The sequence below is a fragment of the Paramormyrops kingsleyae genome, chromosome 7, assembly GCF_048594095.1.
Source record: "Paramormyrops kingsleyae isolate MSU_618 chromosome 7, PKINGS_0.4, whole genome shotgun sequence".
NCBI classification, from domain to species: Eukaryota; Metazoa; Chordata; class Actinopteri; order Osteoglossiformes; family Mormyridae; genus Paramormyrops; species Paramormyrops kingsleyae.
The window spans coordinates 34,167,471-34,186,326 of NC_132803.1; the positions used below are offsets into that span (position 1 = coordinate 34,167,471).

The 18,856-nt window shown below is 39.8% G+C and overlaps 1 protein-coding gene across 6 annotated transcripts in view; it reads right to left on the reverse strand.

Annotated features, from left to right (window-relative positions):
- Positions 1-10,904, reverse strand: part of pam (peptidylglycine alpha-amidating monooxygenase) — a 53,259-nt gene extending 42,355 nt beyond the window's left edge. For 3 of the 6 annotated variants that reach the window (XM_072714804.1, XM_023796396.2, XM_023796393.2), the window contains exon 1: positions 10,641-10,904. The gene's annotated coding sequence lies outside the window, so the exon portion shown is untranslated. Of the gene's footprint in view, positions 1-8,583; positions 8,702-10,171; positions 10,563-10,640 lie in introns of those variants that run through there. The other 3 variants (XM_023796398.2, XM_023796395.2, XM_023796394.2) reach the window with 3 other exon arrangements.
- Positions 10,905-18,856: the final 7,952 nt, after the last annotated feature.

The following is an 18,856-nucleotide window of genomic DNA, read 5'->3' on the forward strand; positions in this document are numbered from 1 at the left end:
ACAAATGTACTACTAGCAGATTGAATAGTAATAGTAGATATAGTCTTCAGATAAATTTCTTCTATATAAAAAACAAACTATTGATGGAAAACATGGCAAATTAAAATAGACAGTTTACGCCAATAATTAAAAAAATAGCAGTTTTTAAATTTAAATTTTTAAATATATTCTTAAAAAGAATATATACAGAACCCTGATGAATCACTTTTCAACTCAGGACCTCAAGAAAAAAAAAAACTGCAGGTATAGATGCTTGGGAAAGTTTTGACAGGCATTCAGCACATTGTGTGTGTCACTAGGGGTGCAAGCAAAAAAAAATTGAATTTGCAGGAAGCATATCAGAGTATCAGAGGTGGTGACGCTGCGAGCCGGGAAGCAAGCAAGACATGGGGGCAGCATAACCACTAAAACAAAACTCTGCACCGAGTGGAGAGGCTTGACTGGTCAAAGCATCGAGCACCAGCAGCTTGTCATGTAACTGCGATGCAACAGGGAAATATATATATATATATAGACACACACACACAAGCAAGAAATGTGACAGGAATTCAGGCTTGACCCTCCCACCTGCCCACACACACACGCACACGCACACGCACACACGCACACACACGCACACACACACACACACACACACACACACACACACACACACACGCACACACACACGCACCCCTTCCTGTTCCCAATGACGTGTCCTCAAAGACATCCTCTTGACAACCAGGCACTGGCAGCGTCACAGCAGAGGCCCCAGGGGGGGTCGCACGCAGATGACTCACGCTCAGAACTGCAGCGGCCTCAGTGCCTAAATATATAGTCTTTTATTTTTTTTAGCAATCCAAGTGAAAGCCAATGGCGGCAGTAATTACAAGATGGTGCGTTTGTTGACATTTTCCAGGGGAACTTGCAAGAAGCAAAACGGGCGTCAGAGTCCGAAAGCTGGCGTACGACAGCTCCTTTTTTCAAGCCCCCCCCCCCCCACCCCAACAAACAAGCTGCAATATGGAGGAAATAATCTTTGTTGTAGCTGCAATGTTAATCAATAATTTTAGCTTTTTGTTGCTCTAGACAACATTTCAAAATATACCCGCACGGAGGTTCATAATAGGAAAAAATAAATAAAAAATATTGACCCAAGCTGAAAAGCTCAGCAGATTATTTTGAATATTTATTTCCGAATCCTCTATTTTACCTTTCAGTAGATTCCAATAGTGTATCAGATGACAGTGCCCAGCTCCAACGTCATTCCCCCTTACCACAGAGGCTGGATACACTCCTTGCCAAGTAAATGTCTCTTAACATACTACAGGCCCCAGAGTGCTACACTAAGGAACCAGCTTCAGGAGAAACGGTGCAACTGGACCATATTCAGCTTCAGATGCAAAGAACCAGCTCCAGACAGGTTCAATCCTTCAACATAGTTCACCACATTAATTAACAAAGAGAACTACTTTTAATTTTGAAACGTAGACAAAATTATAAAAGAACACAAACATAATATTACATAATATGTTTCTTCTTAAAATGTATGCACTTTACTTTCAAATGTAAATGCTAATTCTATACCAGCAAACAGTAACAAAAATAACCTCTTTGACAGTCATGTCAGACCTAATAAATGGACTAAACCCTTCTTAGGGCAAAACAGATTTAAAAAATTAAGCCTCTTAATACTAATATTCACTGTCCAGTTTATAACATGCCATTTTGTATAGCTATGTTTGGGTTTTTAATGTGATTTAATCCAGAATTCCCTGTAACAATCTTACAATATTTTAATTTGAAAAATCCCCCAAACCATTCAGCTGCACCCAAGTAAAATACATTTTGGTGGGAATTTAATTGGAAATGCAATGCTACATGCATTACATGGTATAAGGAGAGCTCAAGCATGAAAAGCCAGAGCACCACACTGCACCGAGGCCCAACTAAAACACCAGCATTAAAACTATGGATTTCTGCAGGTCTTAATGCCAAAACTCTAGCCAGCCTCTGAAGCCCCCGGCCGTCCCACAGTTCTGCAGCTGCATATAAACTGCACCCTACCTGCTATGCGGTCTGATTTTCTTTCACTCCCATGCCAAATATAGACACAATGGGGAAGCACTATTTTAAATGACCCCAAAAGTTTGGGAGGAAGACAAAACGAGCTTCCATTAGTGCCATTAGAAAGTGTCTGTGATGTTTGTCTCCGGGATGGCTGCACTGCTAAACCTCACGGCGTATTTTGCTGCATCACAGAGATAGAAGAAGGGTAAGCTAAAACAGCAAGCCGGCCAGGCAGTCCAGGCATAGTTAACTGCAAAACATATAATAATGCTAGAAACAAATTACAGACAAAAAAAAAAACAGTCTACGAGGTGACAGTTTAGTGCATACCATGACCTGTCAATCACAAGATATAAGCAAAATATTTATGAGTGGGAAAATAACACCAAGGATAGAGGTAGGTAAGGCCCTCAAATTTTTATTATAGATTTTGATGGAATTGGGGGGTCAATAATCAAAATGCTACAGCTATTTGCATATCTGTATATCCACATATGTAATGCATAGAATCATTTATTCCAAAAGTGTAGCATTGAAATGCTTTTGTTTGCTGCTGAAGGGTTCCTGGTCGGAATTATACCAAAAAGTTCAGTAAAACAGAAGCACCATACAACCCAGTTACAGCTGTGAACTTGGATCATCACAACAGATTAGAAAAGATATCAAAATCCCAAAGTTGAGGATTGTGGGTGAAAACAGGACACAGAGGATATCCATGAGTGTAACAACATTTTTTGGGGATGTATTCATGCTCTAACCATGACCTGAACAGTAAGTTATTACAAATAAAATTACACCCATAAACCAACCACAACAAAGGGGAGGAAATTTACCAAAGTGTACAGAAAGCATTTTCACACACACACACACGATGGAAATTACTAGTAAATAAAACCTTATTTCGACCCAGATTGGGGGGGACGGATATATAGGAACATAACATAACATTAAATATGTCATTGTGCGCATATATATATATATATTTTTGTGTGTGTGTGTGTGTGTGTGTGTGTGTGTATAAAAACCCTCAAGCAAGGTAAGTAAGATTAACAAAACGACATCTAGCTATCTACAGGCTTCATTAAACTTCTTAGCCAAAACTGGCACAACAGGAAGAATCATCTGACAGCAAAATGACCTTATGGAATAGAGGACACGTCCAAATGACAATTAGAGAAAAGGCAGAACTGGGGCCACACAAAGTAAGACCAATCTGTCACCCAGCACAAAGGGCTGCCCGGGGAGAACTGCCCTGCTTTTAAACGCTTTGAAGGGAACAAAACACGGTGATCTGCCTTTATTTGCTCACACTGCTTTTAAGCCACATGAAACGGCTTATGGACCTTTAAGGAATTTGCAGTTATAATGATAAATAAACAACTCTGTATATGTCAGAGAGGTAACATTAAGGAATATTAAGGAGCAATGTAAAACGAAATGGACATTAAAGCCAAAGATCTGAATGATACAAAATTTGTGACTACATATATATTAAAATTAGAAAAGCTGAACTTGCACAGTTTGCGGTAGACTTGCTATGAATATATAATTTGTAGGTCAAACTGATTCTACGATCTGAAGCCCCAAGACCACCGAAAGCCATAAGTGCCAATGAATCGTTATATGGGTAGCTTTAATAATTAATTTTACGGAAAATTCACAATTTTATTATCTGTACAATAGGTTATACAGGATCTAAAGAATGTATTTATTTATTCTGGTAATATATTGCCTCCAATTAAATGAAACAGGTAAGCGTATTTTAGTACCAATAAAATTTAATTCGAATTTCTGTTTAGTAGTTTACTTTTCATTTCTTTATTAAGGTACATTTCCAATGTTTCTGAAAAATGTATATTAATCATGGAAACTGCTGTTAGTTGTGTCATTGCTCAATATTCAGCTACAGTACATAGCAGAAAAAACCTAAACCTTAATTTCAAAAAGCTTTTTTAAAAAAAAAAAAAGCAGTTTTTCCCCTTTTAAGCTATTAAGCTATTTTAGTTAGTAAGACTAAAACATGACAAAAAGCCTGGCAGCTCAAATTTCAGAAGACGGTTTGCTATTGTACCCTTGGAGAAGGAAAAAAAAAAAATTTTAAACCTGAGAAGTAAACCTTTTACTTCTGCAAAAACATCTAACCTTAGAAAGGGTTAAAGGACAAAAAATGGTGCACTATAAAATTCACCTTGGATGCAGTACCGATGTTACATTGTGCACGTATTACACAGTAGGTTAGACAAAACTGCCTGTTACGGTAATGGAAATTTCAATTCGTGGCCAGAGAGAAGAGGGCTGGCTGGGTAGTTCGTCCAGAGAGGCAGCTAGTGTACCCAGCTGGAGCAGCCCGTGAGCCATCTGCCCAGCCAGGTCCACACTCCCTTTGTCCACAGCACCCGCCAGTGGGGCGGGGGGGCAGCCACCCCCTCCGAGGCGGCGTCGCGTCACTACCTCCTCTGATTGCGTTTGCTTTCCCTCCAGCTCACTGCGGTACCCTCACTCACAGGCCCACAACAGGGTACATTTACTCCAAAGCACTTTCCACTCCATGTGTTCAAACCAAAATAAAAAAAAAAATCATATGGTAATGTCTTTGACGAAATTTATTTAGCACAACAGTTCAAGTACTAAATTTATATGTTTAATGACAACTTCTATAATGGCTATTTTTAGCAGTACTATTCATTTGAAATTAAAATCGGCAAGAACTATTATCAAGTATATTAATATTTTACTTTTTTAGACTTTTCCTTCGAGTACTATAAAACCTACACTTTGAAATTTGTAAAACTCACAGGTAATTCTGATTATATACACACTTCCACACATTCAAAGCAATGCAAGACAAACAAAACAAAAAACCTACCCTGCCTCCCATTCTGATGATGTACTACCAGTGATATGGAGGGGGCAGCAGAGGGCACATGCCTGCAAACACATCCGTGAGCCCAAGACGACTTACTTTAATGAAAGGATGAGGAATGGCAGCCATTTTCTGAGATCTACAAGCAGATGGTTCCCGTATTTACACGGGCAGAACCAGGGTGCCTTCCGGGCATACACCCCCAGAAAAGCAGGCAGAGCCAGAGAAACATGGCAACGACTTCGCAATTACACAAGACATTTCTCCTTTGTAGGCGAGTTTTACATTGGGCAATGGATGGGATTAGACTTTGCTCACTGGGCAGAGTTTATTGTGTGAACAGACAGTACCAATGCAGCCACTCGGCTTCTGAATCACTGTGCTAACTGCTACATCCTTCTCCTGCTAAGGCGTGAAGCCCAAAGACTCAGCCTGTGCTAAGCCTTCCATTTTCATCAATGTTTCTGCTTTACTTTCTGACTAACTGCTCCTAAATTATTTTACTCGGCGACAAATACAATGAGACCCAGGAAAGCCCGTTAATCCGGAGTGTGTCGCTCCCTCATCTGTCATCCCTACACTGAAGAGCAGCAACCTACAAAAAGCTACAAGGCACCGCAACAACGTTCGCTGCATCCAAAGATACAATTGTGTATGCGATGCATCGCTTGAGGGGCACATGGGTGCGCAGTAAAGGCCGAGGACGAGGGGGGACAGGACTGCAAGGACATGCTGATCTTTTACCCAATGAACAACGGTTGGGTGGGTGAGTTACTGTTGTTAACTGACACAGTTACCATGTGGGCATTTAAGAGACTTTAAGAACCCTTTTCTGTTGATTGATACATGTGATGTCACCCATGCCAGCTCATGTACACCTAGCCCCTTCATCAGACTGTCCACCCCCGCCCGCAGCCGTTCTTCTCTCAAGCCACTGAGTAACCCGAGACACTGAATGTCAAGCTGTGCATAATCATTGTGTGAAGCCCCCCCCCCCCACCTCAACTCCACTAGAAATGAAAGTGACCGACCTTGAGGGCAGTTTCTATCAGGCAACACCAAGCCTGGCTGCAATGGCACATTTCCAGAGTTTATCAGCTACACATAGGTACCAGACTATCCTAAAACCGGCAGGGCTTATGGCGCTTCCTGCTGACTCCCATAATTCAAACTAGTCAAACAGTGCACAACGTAGAACGCAAATTAAAGTGTTACTATGGAAACGTCAATCTATGCAGCAGTATTATTGAAATTGCAAAATTTGAGCAATGTTTATTCCGGTCAGCCACCAAGATAATAGTTTACAGTGCTTAAAATAGCATAAATGAAATAGAAATGTAATTTACAAAAAATGTATACATTTTTACGTGCTTATTACCTCTGCGAGAAACTAAAGGCAAAAGTAAAAATCTTGATCTTAATAATACAAAATGAAGATGAAAATGTGATAAAATAAAAACTACACAATCCAAGGAAACCTTAATGAGACCCTTAATGACCATTCACAGAGTATACCGTATTTATTACGAGAGCAGCTACCTTTAAAAAACAAATAACTGAGTAGCTTTATAATGTGATTGTAAACAGTATAAATAAAGCATGACAGGTATGTATTTTTCTACACAGGGCAGAATAATAGCCAGTAACCAAGCAGTGAGGTAAGACAGAGACACCCATGACGCGTCTTCAGAGGGCAGTGTGGCCACCTCCGCATGTCTGGGGTTTATGTATTCTTATGTCTGTGTGGGATTCCTCCCACAATGCAAACAGTTGCAGTTAAGACACTGAATTACTAAATTAAAGGGCGAGTCTGAGAAATTCTCTTTTGGACAGACATCCTCACCTGATCAACCAGATAAGTCCATGTTTCTACACCTAATTTTAGTTCACACAAGACATTATGGCAGAAGCACGCCCAAAGAGGAACGGGTGGCCATTTTCTATAACTATCATGATCGTTCATTTTTGTTTCTTCTGTTACATTGTCTTCTGGTTTTATTTTGCCCACATTTAATATCAGATCATATTAACTAGTTCAACATATACCTTTTATGCTGTTCATGTAGCCATATCTCTAAGCACTATGGTACTACCCTGCCAGGAAACAACTGCATTCTTTGTCCCCAACAGGGGCCAGCCATATAAATGTTTAATTGTTTCTCTCATTTGTTGTCTTGTAAGACCAAATAGGTGGGAAAAGGCAGACGCAAATACACATTCAATTTCCAAAAAGCCAAATAGAGCCACACATCTGCTATGCAAAAATAAATTTTTAATTAGATTTATTTTTCCCTATCAAAATGAATTCGTATTAGAAGGGCTTCTCTCTCATTCAAACATTAGTCATTTTTCCTTCACTCCCTGAACTGCTGATTTTAATACGTCATTAGCATGAAGGTTCAAGCCAGAAACTGTTTAATTCCACTTTGAATAGGTTATTGTATCTATAAAAATATAATATATATGGAAATAGAACCATCGCTCTCTTTTGCCATTTATACATGCCAAGTACCGCCATGTGCATAGTTGAAAAATTATTAAACAAATTTTGTATTGTGGATGGCTACAATATAATGGAAGAGCTCACAATAAATATTCAAACAGAAATAAGAATTTGAGCCACTTGCTTTGAAGTCCATAAAGCTATATAGAACATCAAAACTAAATGATTATGGATTATCTGGCAGTAATATTTTTGCATCATTTCTAATTTACAACAGTAAGAAACCTTGGAATGATAAAGTAACACAATGACAAACCAAATGTTTGAAAAAATGTTGATTAAAGCACAAGCCATAATATATATAAAGTACCTAAAAGGACAACAAAGCATAAACTTTAAACGAAACACATTTTAATGTGAAAAATTTTGCAACAGAAAATGTGTAATGACATTCAGAGATGCAGTCCTTCCAATTACTGCTGAATTTAAATGCAATTTAGTCTCATAAGGCTTATAGACTCACTAAACAGGTGCTCAGCAGTGCAGCAACGTTTGAAACCAGATCAAATGTTGCAGTAAGATCCCATTAGTTATAAAGCCTGTAATTAGCCAACTATAAAATACAATAATCCCGTTGAAGTTGAAAACTGATACTCTGTGATTCAATGTTAATAAGGCTAACTGGTTTTCAAAGTTAAAAATTGTTGTTAAATGAGTCGCTTTTACGTATTTTCAGATACGCATCTCTCCTCTGCAAAAAAAAAAAAAAAAAAAAAAAAAAACAGAAATTTCCCATGGTTCCTACTCTTTGGGAGAAAGGTGACAAAATACCACAGCCTCAACATAGAGCCCTATACATTTAATGCACCACTGTCTTTTCAAAGAACACTAAAAACCACCCATCACATGATCACCCCCTACTGCTTCTGATGTGCTACAAGCAAAAATAGACCATGGCAACCCAAGAGCTTCCACAGCAAACTCCGAGTATCTTGAACCGCTACTGTTCTCCTCCCAAGAGGCCTGACATTTTTCCCATAGCGTGAGGTTAAAGAGACTTGTTTAGTACAACCTCACTACCCATTAATAGAGAGCTTCTGACACTATGAAATAACCATAAAAAAATTACTCGAGGCCCAGAATGTCAAAAGATTATCTATTCATATAAAAGACCCATTCGGCATTTAGGCTAACCCACCGAAATGTAGCTCTTTCATAAGCTCCTTACCTTGCTGTCACACTCAGGTCTGAACTGAAGCAAATGATGGACTGGAAAGAAACAGCAGGAATGATATTGTGCCATGAGTGACTCAATACATGGAGAGGGGAGGAGAGGGAGACATTGGAGGTGACAGAGATGCTGAGAATAAGCACAGCATGCTCACTGACATCATCGCCTAAGACTGGATGCAGAGGAAACTATGGTAACCGTTCTTTGCACTCACAGTCAAAAGACCTTAATTGTCTGGACTGCTATGGGGCTTGGGCTATTTAGGCTGACAATCAATGCAGAAAATGAGAGTTTCCACAAGGGCCAGAGATCTGACAGGCAGCAAAGAAGATATCTGCTAGATCTTATTATCACCAGGTAGCAGGGGAAGGAGGAACCAGAAATAACTTCACCATCCTGTCTGGAGAAAATTAGGCCTAATCTATTATTGTTTTGTCACTAAATCTAATGGCACTTAGTGAAAAACAGAGGCAAGATCCATGCCATACGGAAGAAAAAACCTCTGAATAAAAGGAACATTTCAATTTCACTAGACTTACACCACATGAGCACGCACATAACTAAGCTGTTCGGTTTCTGTACCCACATCGATTGAGCTTCTTTTTAATAGAAATAAATACTCCTCGCAGCCAGTCATGATAAATTACCTATTTCTGGATCCCACCAACCGATCCTGCAGATGTGACTGCATCAGCTCTCAGTAATTAAATTTGGAGGATCTGCAGTGTCAATGCCAATAAAAGCACTCAACCCCAGCCCAACAGCCAAGACCTTCATCATCCGGTGTAATGGATGTGATGGCAGAAAAGTAGGTGATGGGATCTTCCTGGAAGAATGGAGAATAATTATTATTGGAAGCATTACTATTACTTCTAGTTCCAATAATAATCATTCTAAATGAAAAAGAAAAACTTCAATAATACAACAAAGATATACTGTAATAATTTAACTGTAATCACGAATGGCAACTTAATTGGTAGGTAACACTAATATTTAAATAAAAATCTATCAAACTCTAAGGTATTATGCATTGCTTAAAACCTTTATCGGCGTGTTATTTTGTATTATTATTATGGATTTTGTTAGATATCCCTAAAGGCGTCGGCTGATGACTAAGGGAGCAACGCGCCTTACCTACGTGAGAGAGTGAACGTAGCCCGAGTTACACTGCGCTTCTCCGCAGTTACTACGCTTCTATTTTAACACCTCCAGATGTTCTTCAGGGGACAATAGCCACTATATTCCTTCATAATCACTACAAGGTCCCCAGACAGTTGGAATATTGCGAAACGTCTCTTTTATTAGATACACACACTGACACGTTACCAGCGTCGACAGGTCAAAATCAACATAACAGCGACGAAGGCACCTGGTTACACTTTTACGAAATAATTAAATAAAATTAGCAAAAACACTTCTAGTTCTACAAAATCGTTAGAAATCTGCGAAATTTTCAACAACAGACCTTCAGTAAGAAAATGTCAGCAGGACAAAAGCAAAAGACGGTTGAGTAACTAACTTGCGTAGTCTAGCTGAAATGTGTCACTTAAAATCACATTTTTAATTAAGCGAATAGTTATTTTACCTCTAAGGATTATCACAGCTCCCAGACAAGGTGTGTCGACCTACAATAAGCAATACAGCAGTTTCACTTTCAGGCTGCATAAACAGCGCAACAACTTGGCAAATCCGCCGCGGACAGTACCCCCCCACACACACCCGCGGAGCCCGCCCTTCGGTACCAGGATTGCGGTACACGTCGGTCCGCAAATGACCGTAACCCAGCGCGGAGACCGTCGGATAGCTAGCTAGCAAGCAGGCGGATTAGCCTAGCTTCATAGCGGGGTTGTGCGCTCCCCAAACCCCCAGTCCTTTAAACCCGGCTGCTAGCTAACTAGCTAACGCTGTAATTCCTAAGGGGTGCCATTCCCAATAAGTAGTTAAGTTCTTAAGCCTTATACTTAAAAAACCCCAGCAGGCAGTTCTACGAGCACATCCGTTTCTGTCCCGTTTCGCAACAAGCCCGGTAAAAACGAGCCCAGACAGCGACTTACTTTTACTTTTTGCTTCGACTCTTCTTCTTGGCACGATAACTCGACCTGAAGTAACCCTAGGTTCCTCCGAACGGCAATACCACATGGAGCAGATTTTGAGGAAAACCAAGTAAAAGTCGGCTGTTGAAAGACACCCCCTCCCCTTTTTCAAGCTTCGTTCGTCCTGCGGAGTTTTTCCAGGGAAGCGACTGATAAGATTCGTGCCCTAGACGCTCCTCGCTCCTTGCGTTTAGCTACCGTCCGCTAGGGGGCGACTGCGCGAAAGGTACCCAAATCATCTCTGAAAGAGTAAAGGAAAATGCTTCGGGGGCGGTCTTCATGAAAAGGGGCGCGGCGTGGTCGGCTTGGGCTCAGTTAGGGCCACCGGTGATGCCCAGCAGGTCAGCCTGTGGCAGAGCTGCAGTTACAGTGTGGGTCAAGTTTCCAGGCATTTGCACCTCAGGCCCAGATGATACTCAGCACAGAGGGGGGCAGATATGTGGCAGAGGATAAACACATACAGATAGTCACTGCTGATATTGAGATATACAAGGCATTTCATAAAAACACATATATGGCAGTTTTACAAAACCATTAGCAGAATTAATCAGGACACGCTAGAAATAGGCTAAGCTAAAATGGAGTGTAACAGCTGGTCTTCAGCCTAGATTTAAATACAAAAAAATGATTGCAGAATTCATTACATTAGCTAGCAGATGGTTCCATAGACCCTATAGATGAAGGTTTTACTGCCAACAGTTTTTATTATTAATTCTACTTTTAATCATTCTTGGGAGTAGAAGGAGATCTGCATCTTAAAGCATATTGTTGTTTTGCAAGATGTACAGGCTTAGTTACAAAATCAGGAACCAGACTTTGAAATGCTTTACATTTGAGGCAAATGATTTAGCAGTCTGTCTCGAGCTGAACAAGAAGTCATGAAGAGATTCGAGAATGTAGGAGTGTAGGAGATGTAATACGATCATCTTTTCTAGTTCTGGCATTTAGGATCCGCTTCAGTGCAGAAAGTGTCCCGTTCATATTCCCATTGCAGTGCCGTTTTTGCTAAACAGAAATGCACATATTACATTTTCTGTAACTTGAAGGCAAATCCTTATCTTTTTGTGACATTTCTGATGAAACATCTTGGAAAAAGAGTTAACTTTCACACATTAAAGCAGAATGGTCAGAAACAATCAATGATCATTATTGAATTTTTGTATCATGATGACAGAGAAAGCCTCTTTTTGTGTAAGGGGATATAATTAATCCATTTACATTAATGTATTTTGATATGTTGTATGTTTTAATTTAGCATACTTTATCCACGTCAGAATGGGGCATCTATTCCTGTAGCAGACTGACCCCCTGGGCAATTGGCAGTTGATTCATGTTTCTGAGTCACATCCCTGATATTTTATCTTTTTTTCCACACTGAGTCACATATCTCTGCACAGCAAAGCCGACAATTAAAGAAGCTGAACATTTCAGCCAGTAAGTAGTCACAGAAATATTGGGTTATTAGAATCTCTATTCGCCAAGTACAAAAAGTACAAGGAATTTCTTTGGGTGCAGACTGTGGCATGATGTGCCAATTAACATACAATTTAAACATATAATCGAGAAAAAAATAAAAAATAAATGGAATAAAGGTAAAACAGAGGTAGTGAAATAGAAATAAGATGTGCAAGACAACCAAACGTATGGAGCAAATGGCTTGTGCCAATGACCTTATGAAGACAATAAGAGTGAAAAACTCATAGAGGGGAGTGACTGGATAAGAAGCGGTGCATTTCTCATGGGTCTTTATTTAGGAGGACAATAGCCTGAGGAAAGACACTTTTCAGGTTGTGCTTAGTCCTTGTGCCTTAGCCCCTACTCTCTGCTTTTGCCCAGAAAGGAGATGTTGAAAGAGGAAGTGACCAGAGTGTAAGACGTCAGAGTTTGTTTTCCATACTCTGCTTCTCATCTTTGATGAGAACAGGTCTTCACGCAGGGGAAGCTGACAGCCAATGATCTTTTCCTCACGCCGTGCAATTCTCTGTAGTCTCCTCTTAGAGTGCGATGTTGCACATCCAAACTAGACAGAGATGGAGGATGTAATAACTGATTCCATTATGGCCGAGTACAACTTAGCCATCAACTTGAAATGAAAGTGATTAATTGTTGATACACCACAACAGCAAAATATGTCTTCTATGTAACCTAGTAGTGGGCAGCCATTATTTAGTACCTGCAGAACAGTGCATGGGACTAGTACCTGGCAGGTCAGGGATTCAAACCAGCAACCTTCTAATCCAGGGGTGGCCAATCTTATCCGCAAAGGGCCGGTGTGTATGCGGGTTTTCGCTGCAACTCCCTAATTAGATTACTAATTAGATGACTGATTGGCTGAAGAGTCCTCACACCTGGGTTTGAACAGCTGACCTACAGGTTATCCCAAAAACCTGCCCTTTGTGGATAAGATTGCCCACCCCTGTTCTAATCACAAGTACACCTCACTAAGCATTAGGCTACCCCTGCCACTTATATAACAGCTTAAATTTCCTCAGCTGATGCAAGATGTACAGGTGCCATTGGAACCTCTTATTTACAGTATGCAGGTGATGTTAGTGTCCCGTTTGAGGTCTTGTTGGATAGTGAAACATGAAGGTCTTGGCTCTGCTGACTATAGTGTCCTGTATGACCAGAGGAGGAGGTGGGGACATTTTCCAGAAGTCAATGATAATTTCCACAGTTTTCTGTGTGTTAAACTTCTTGACAACATACCATATGACCAGTCGACATGCGCCGACTCATTGGCTTTGCCGATTCGTTCGATTGCAGACAAAATGTTGCATCTATTTACTTAGCTGCTTCTTTCATCTGAAGAGATACACAATTGAGAAAGCAGGACCAGCCAGAAAGTGGAGTAGTTGGGGTTAAGGGTTTCTGCGCCAAACAAAACTGCTTTGCAGCCAATCATTACGAATGCAGAGAAGATTGCTGGCACTCTTCTGGCTTCCCTGCAGGACATCTATAATTCTCATTGTCTTCACAGGGACATGAACATCCTAGGTGACGCATTGCACCCTGGACACCATTTGTTTGAACTGTTGTCATTTCGCAGGCAGACGGTACAAGGCAGTCAAAGACCACATACAGAATTAAGGACAGTTTTTACCCCAGTGTGATAATAAGGCTGAACTGGGAGCTGAAGGACTTTAACACAGTGTTTCCTAAACCAGTCCTCTGAGACCCATAGACAGTCCACATTTTTGCTCCCTCCTAGCCCCCGAGGCACGGAGCAGAAACACGAACCGACTGTGGGAAACACTGCGCCTAGCGCATAACCCCCACGCACTGCACCAGGATATACATTTTACCCATTTATACTTTGCATATATTTGTTGAATATTTTGTACATTTTTTTATATATTACCTGTCTTGTCTTATATATTGACCTGTTTCTGCCATTTGCTGAGTTGCTATCCCAATCTTGTTGTGTTGTTGCGTAAAACGACATTAAACAACTGAATCTTGAATAAGAAGCATTATAATCATATAATAATTGGATGTTCGTCTGTGCTGTATGCACCAGAATTTCCCCCTGGGATTAATAATGTTAATCTTAATCTTATCTTAATCTTAAAATCCGCAGGTAGATCGCATTGGGCATTACATTTCTAGTTTAGTACTCTCAGAAATAACGAAATGGCACAATATGTAACTAAGCTAAAGTGCCGATAATCCGTTTGTGCATGTTTTGTATTACTGGTAGATGTGGGCATGTAAATATAAACAAAATAATATGAGCACTCTTATCTGTACTCCCAAAACACCACATTAGTCAGTAATTAATGGAGAGCAGTGTTTTAATGAAATTTCTTCAATGATCTGAAAATAACTGAAGTAGGTTCTTGTTAAGTTTCCCCTGGTGTTATTCATTAAGAGGATTTCCTGCGGGATTCCATAGGTCAGAGTTTTTGAATGGGCGCAGAGTATTTTTTTGCCTGGTTTAGTAGATGGCATGCACCCAGGAAAGCAACAGGATGCAGGACGCAATCTCTGTTCTCAGCATGCAATGAGTGCTGCTTCAGTGGTTGCGTTTTACCAGACGGATGGGTGCTATAAGCCTATAGCTTAACGCTTTCTTTGTAAATAGAATACAATACAAAGGTTTAGTTTGGGATTCATTTACACACATTACTGCTATGAGTAGTGCATTTTATATTTTGTGACTAGTCTCATCCTCAGAACTAAGACATAATAAATGGGGAATCCATGGGTGTGATTTCTTTTGAGAGATCCTTTTTGAATTGTGGATCAGTCAGTATGATTCATTGGCTTCATGCCTCAAAGCAGTGCTATGAAAGAGAATCTGCTGACACAGACAACACAAACAGTACATGGCCAGCTATATTGCCATTAAAGTCGGAAAGTCACGTGACAGTCATGTTAGTGAAAAGGCCCCTCATTAATTCAGTACTTTGTCTGGAGTTGAGGAGAATTTGCATTTTCTACAGGACTTCTCTGACCTGATGAAAGTAATTTTCTTATTTTTTCATGCTAACAATTATTGCCTGTACTGGACAAGCTTTTTCTCTAAAGACTTTGGTGCTTTCTGAAAATTAGCTACACTTCCTTTCTACAGTCTTGCAGGGTTTAAAAGTGGTAGTTACAAAACTGGATAGAGTGTAGTACAATCGCAGCAGAACGAAGTCTGAGAGATTTTTTTTTTTTCATTTGAATATTAAATTTTAGAGCGTAGATGGCCGAATTTTTCTGTTCAAGAAATCTAATGCTATGCCACTATACTACTAGGTAACATTTCAAATCCGCACTACCGCTGTTCATATAAAAGTAAAACAACGCTACCCACGTAGTTTGGAAAGCTACAATGGCGCCATCTTGTGAATGATTAAATATTGTTCCATCTCTCCTTAGAACTAGGGATACAACTAATGCTTCAAAAAACAAAAAAGGTATGATTGGTGTTTCATTACGATTTCGTTTAATCCCAGAATGCGCGGTTTAAAGCAGACTGCGATTGACAGCACACTAGAATCCCACCAAGCCCAAATGTATTTATTTGTAATAACAACCGGCCAAATATTTGTCGGGTAACAAAATGCATGATTTATCCCAAGAAGCAAAACCTATACGCAATCTGTAGTGGAAAATGCATTTTACCTGTATAGGGGGAGTTAATGAATTTTAAAAGACTATTAACAGATTAACTAAATAATCTGGATTATGGCAATGTAACAAAATATTGTTACAATGATAACACCACCAGGGCAGGATCCATAGCAACCAATAAAGTCATTTATAGGAACACACCAAGGCAATTTCCTGGCACATCTGTAGAACCACTTAGCTTATTTAGCCTTACAAAGCAGAGCATTCTACACTCAATCTGGGGCATTTGTGGAGTGAGGGTCAGAGTCTTTAAAAAATCATAAAATTATTGAAATGGAAAGGTATTTGGAACCTTCATTCCAGCAGTGAATAGGATTCAATTTTCAACAACCAGTAAATTGAGGTCAAAAGTAGAAGGAAAAATAGAATTGCAAGTTGGTGTTAAGGGACTTACATTTAAGAGGACAGTAGTGTTCAAAGGCAATAATTTCATTAAGACAAAATAAGGGATCTCTTTAGGAAAGTGAACATAACACAGTGAAAAGGCTATAATAGTCTATAATAGTCTTAAAACTCTCCCTTAAATCTCAAAGGCCCCCATGTTTGTGTCCCAGTGCACTGAAGATGCACATCCATAATGCTACAGACATCCATAAAACCACTGAGATAGTTTATATACTTACAAGGTGGGATGCATAATCAGGGTCAAGTGATATTCTCAATCTGAATAATTTTTTTTGTATGTCAAATATCCTTTTTTAATCTTGATCTTTATGAGAGACACACACATATATACAGGTGAGAACAACTTTTTTTGATCAAAGCATAGGGTCAGCCATAGAGTCATTAAATGCAGTTGCCATAAATGGCCTTGTTCAAGAGCTCAATAAAAATGTTATTACTGTACTTTTATGTTTATTTTATTTAACAGAACACTTGGCATAAGTGCAGTTAGACTGACAGGAGAAAGAGTTACACAACATCTTTTGTCATGGACTCGGGGCATGGTGCAGACATGAGGGTGATGATCTACTGGTGTCTTCAAGACAAAACAACAGGACTACGAGGGGTCAAAGCAAACAGGGACAACTAACTAAGACTGAGACTAAAATAACACGATCAGGGAAACAGACCAAACCAGGACTATACTACAAGATACCAAAAGAAAATAAATTCAGAGAAAAAGGCGGCAAGGGACCAGGCAAGGGACCAACTGAAGACTGAAGGAACTGAACACAAGCAGGCAATTAAATACAGAGGAACACCAGGGCAAACAAGAAACAGGCACAAAGCATAATCAGATTAACAAATCAAAAAGATCTCAGGACAACAAAGAACAGGTAGATTACAATTAAACAAGCATGAAACTAAAGAACTTCAACAAACCAAAACTAGAAACTAGGAGGCATAACACAGAGGGCTGAATACACTTGACAAAGATTCAAATCACACAGGATACAAACTGGGAAAACCAAACATAGAAGCAAAATAACTACAAACACTAGGAACAACAAAAATCAACAATTAAACAAAGCTGGTTTTGAACCCATGCCTGTAGAATTACAGGCTATGTAGCACACATTCAACCCCCTGAGCCATACAGCAATCCAAGAAACAGGGGAACACATAAGGGTGAGACAGGGAGTGAAAAGCCGGAATGGCCAGGAACAGCTGCTGCACAAGCAGGTTAGAGACATGAATGGTAGAGTTGGACAGGTGCTGACCCTGGCAATCTTCCAAACTAAGAAAAAAGACTACTATGCAAATCAGCAGAAATTGCAACATTAAGAGCTTTTATGGAACATGAAGTGGTATCAGGTTAGTAGAGGTGTTCCAGTAAAAGATGACTATTGAGGCATTTCTTGTAGGTAGAGAGGGACTCTGCTGACCGGATGTGGTTCAGCAGTTCATTTCAGCACAGAGGGACCACTTGTGTGAAATTTTTGAAGTGAGGAATCTCGTGTGGTGGAAGGATCTCCAACCGACGCTAGTTTTCTGACTTGGGAGGACTAGATTGGACGTACACAACCAGTCAAAGGTTTTTACTACTTTTCCATTTATTTCATAAACTGCAGATTTTTGTTATTGTTAGGCATTAGGAAGTTGGGTTAACAGTTATAAATGAAAATATAAGTCAAATAAAACAAGGTTCCTTTATAACATGGAAAAAATATGTGACAGTGCATGTCTGACATCCTATTAACTGGTTGTGTGGTGATGGCATAATCATATTCTAGGCTGTCCTTTAACTTTAAATGCACTAATTAACTGTTTCATCCCATGAAACAGAACAGTATTTAATATCCCTGGTAAAAAGAATGCCTTAAATGTTCTTTGAGGAAGTTACTTTGATGAATCAAAGATATGACATTTTCTTGCTAATAAAGGTACTCAAACTGTGAACATGCTGCAAATTGATTTATTAGCAAAGAATATTGAGTGTAATTTTAGTAAATGTTAAGGGAGTGACATACAAATGTAGAAAATCTCAGTGTGTGCAAAAACCTTTGTTTGGTAGTGTAGGTCTTAAGGAACCCCTTGATGGAGATGGGTGCCTGTCCATTAATGACTCGCAAAGCCAGGACTAAGGACTAGAACTTGGTGTGAGTACCTATAGAGAGCAAATGAAGAGAGACAAGGCAGTGTGTAATATGAGAGCATTTAGGCTGATTGAATACCAGACGTGCTTCCAGATTGCAAATCATTTGCAATGATTTGACACCACAAGTTTGTTAACCATACAGCAGAGAGCTACAACAGTCTAGTCATGAGATAAGTACCTGAACTGGAAGCTGAACTGCCTTATCATTCTGATATTATGCAGGGTGCATCTGATCATTGTGCTCAACAAAGTATAGCTAGTTATCTGTTATTACTCCTAGATTTCTAGCAGACCTTGATGGAGACAACATCGTGACAGCAATGTCATGGTGGATGGTAGCACTGGAAGGAAAGACAAGAAGCTTGGTCTTGTAGAGCTTCAGCTGGAGGTGACGATCCCTCGTCCAGGCTGGGATGTCACCAGGAGGGAAGGTCAGGTACAGTTGGATGTCATTGGTGTGGTACGAGAAGCTACAGCCCTAGAGAAGGAATGTAAAGAAAAAGAAGAAGGGGAC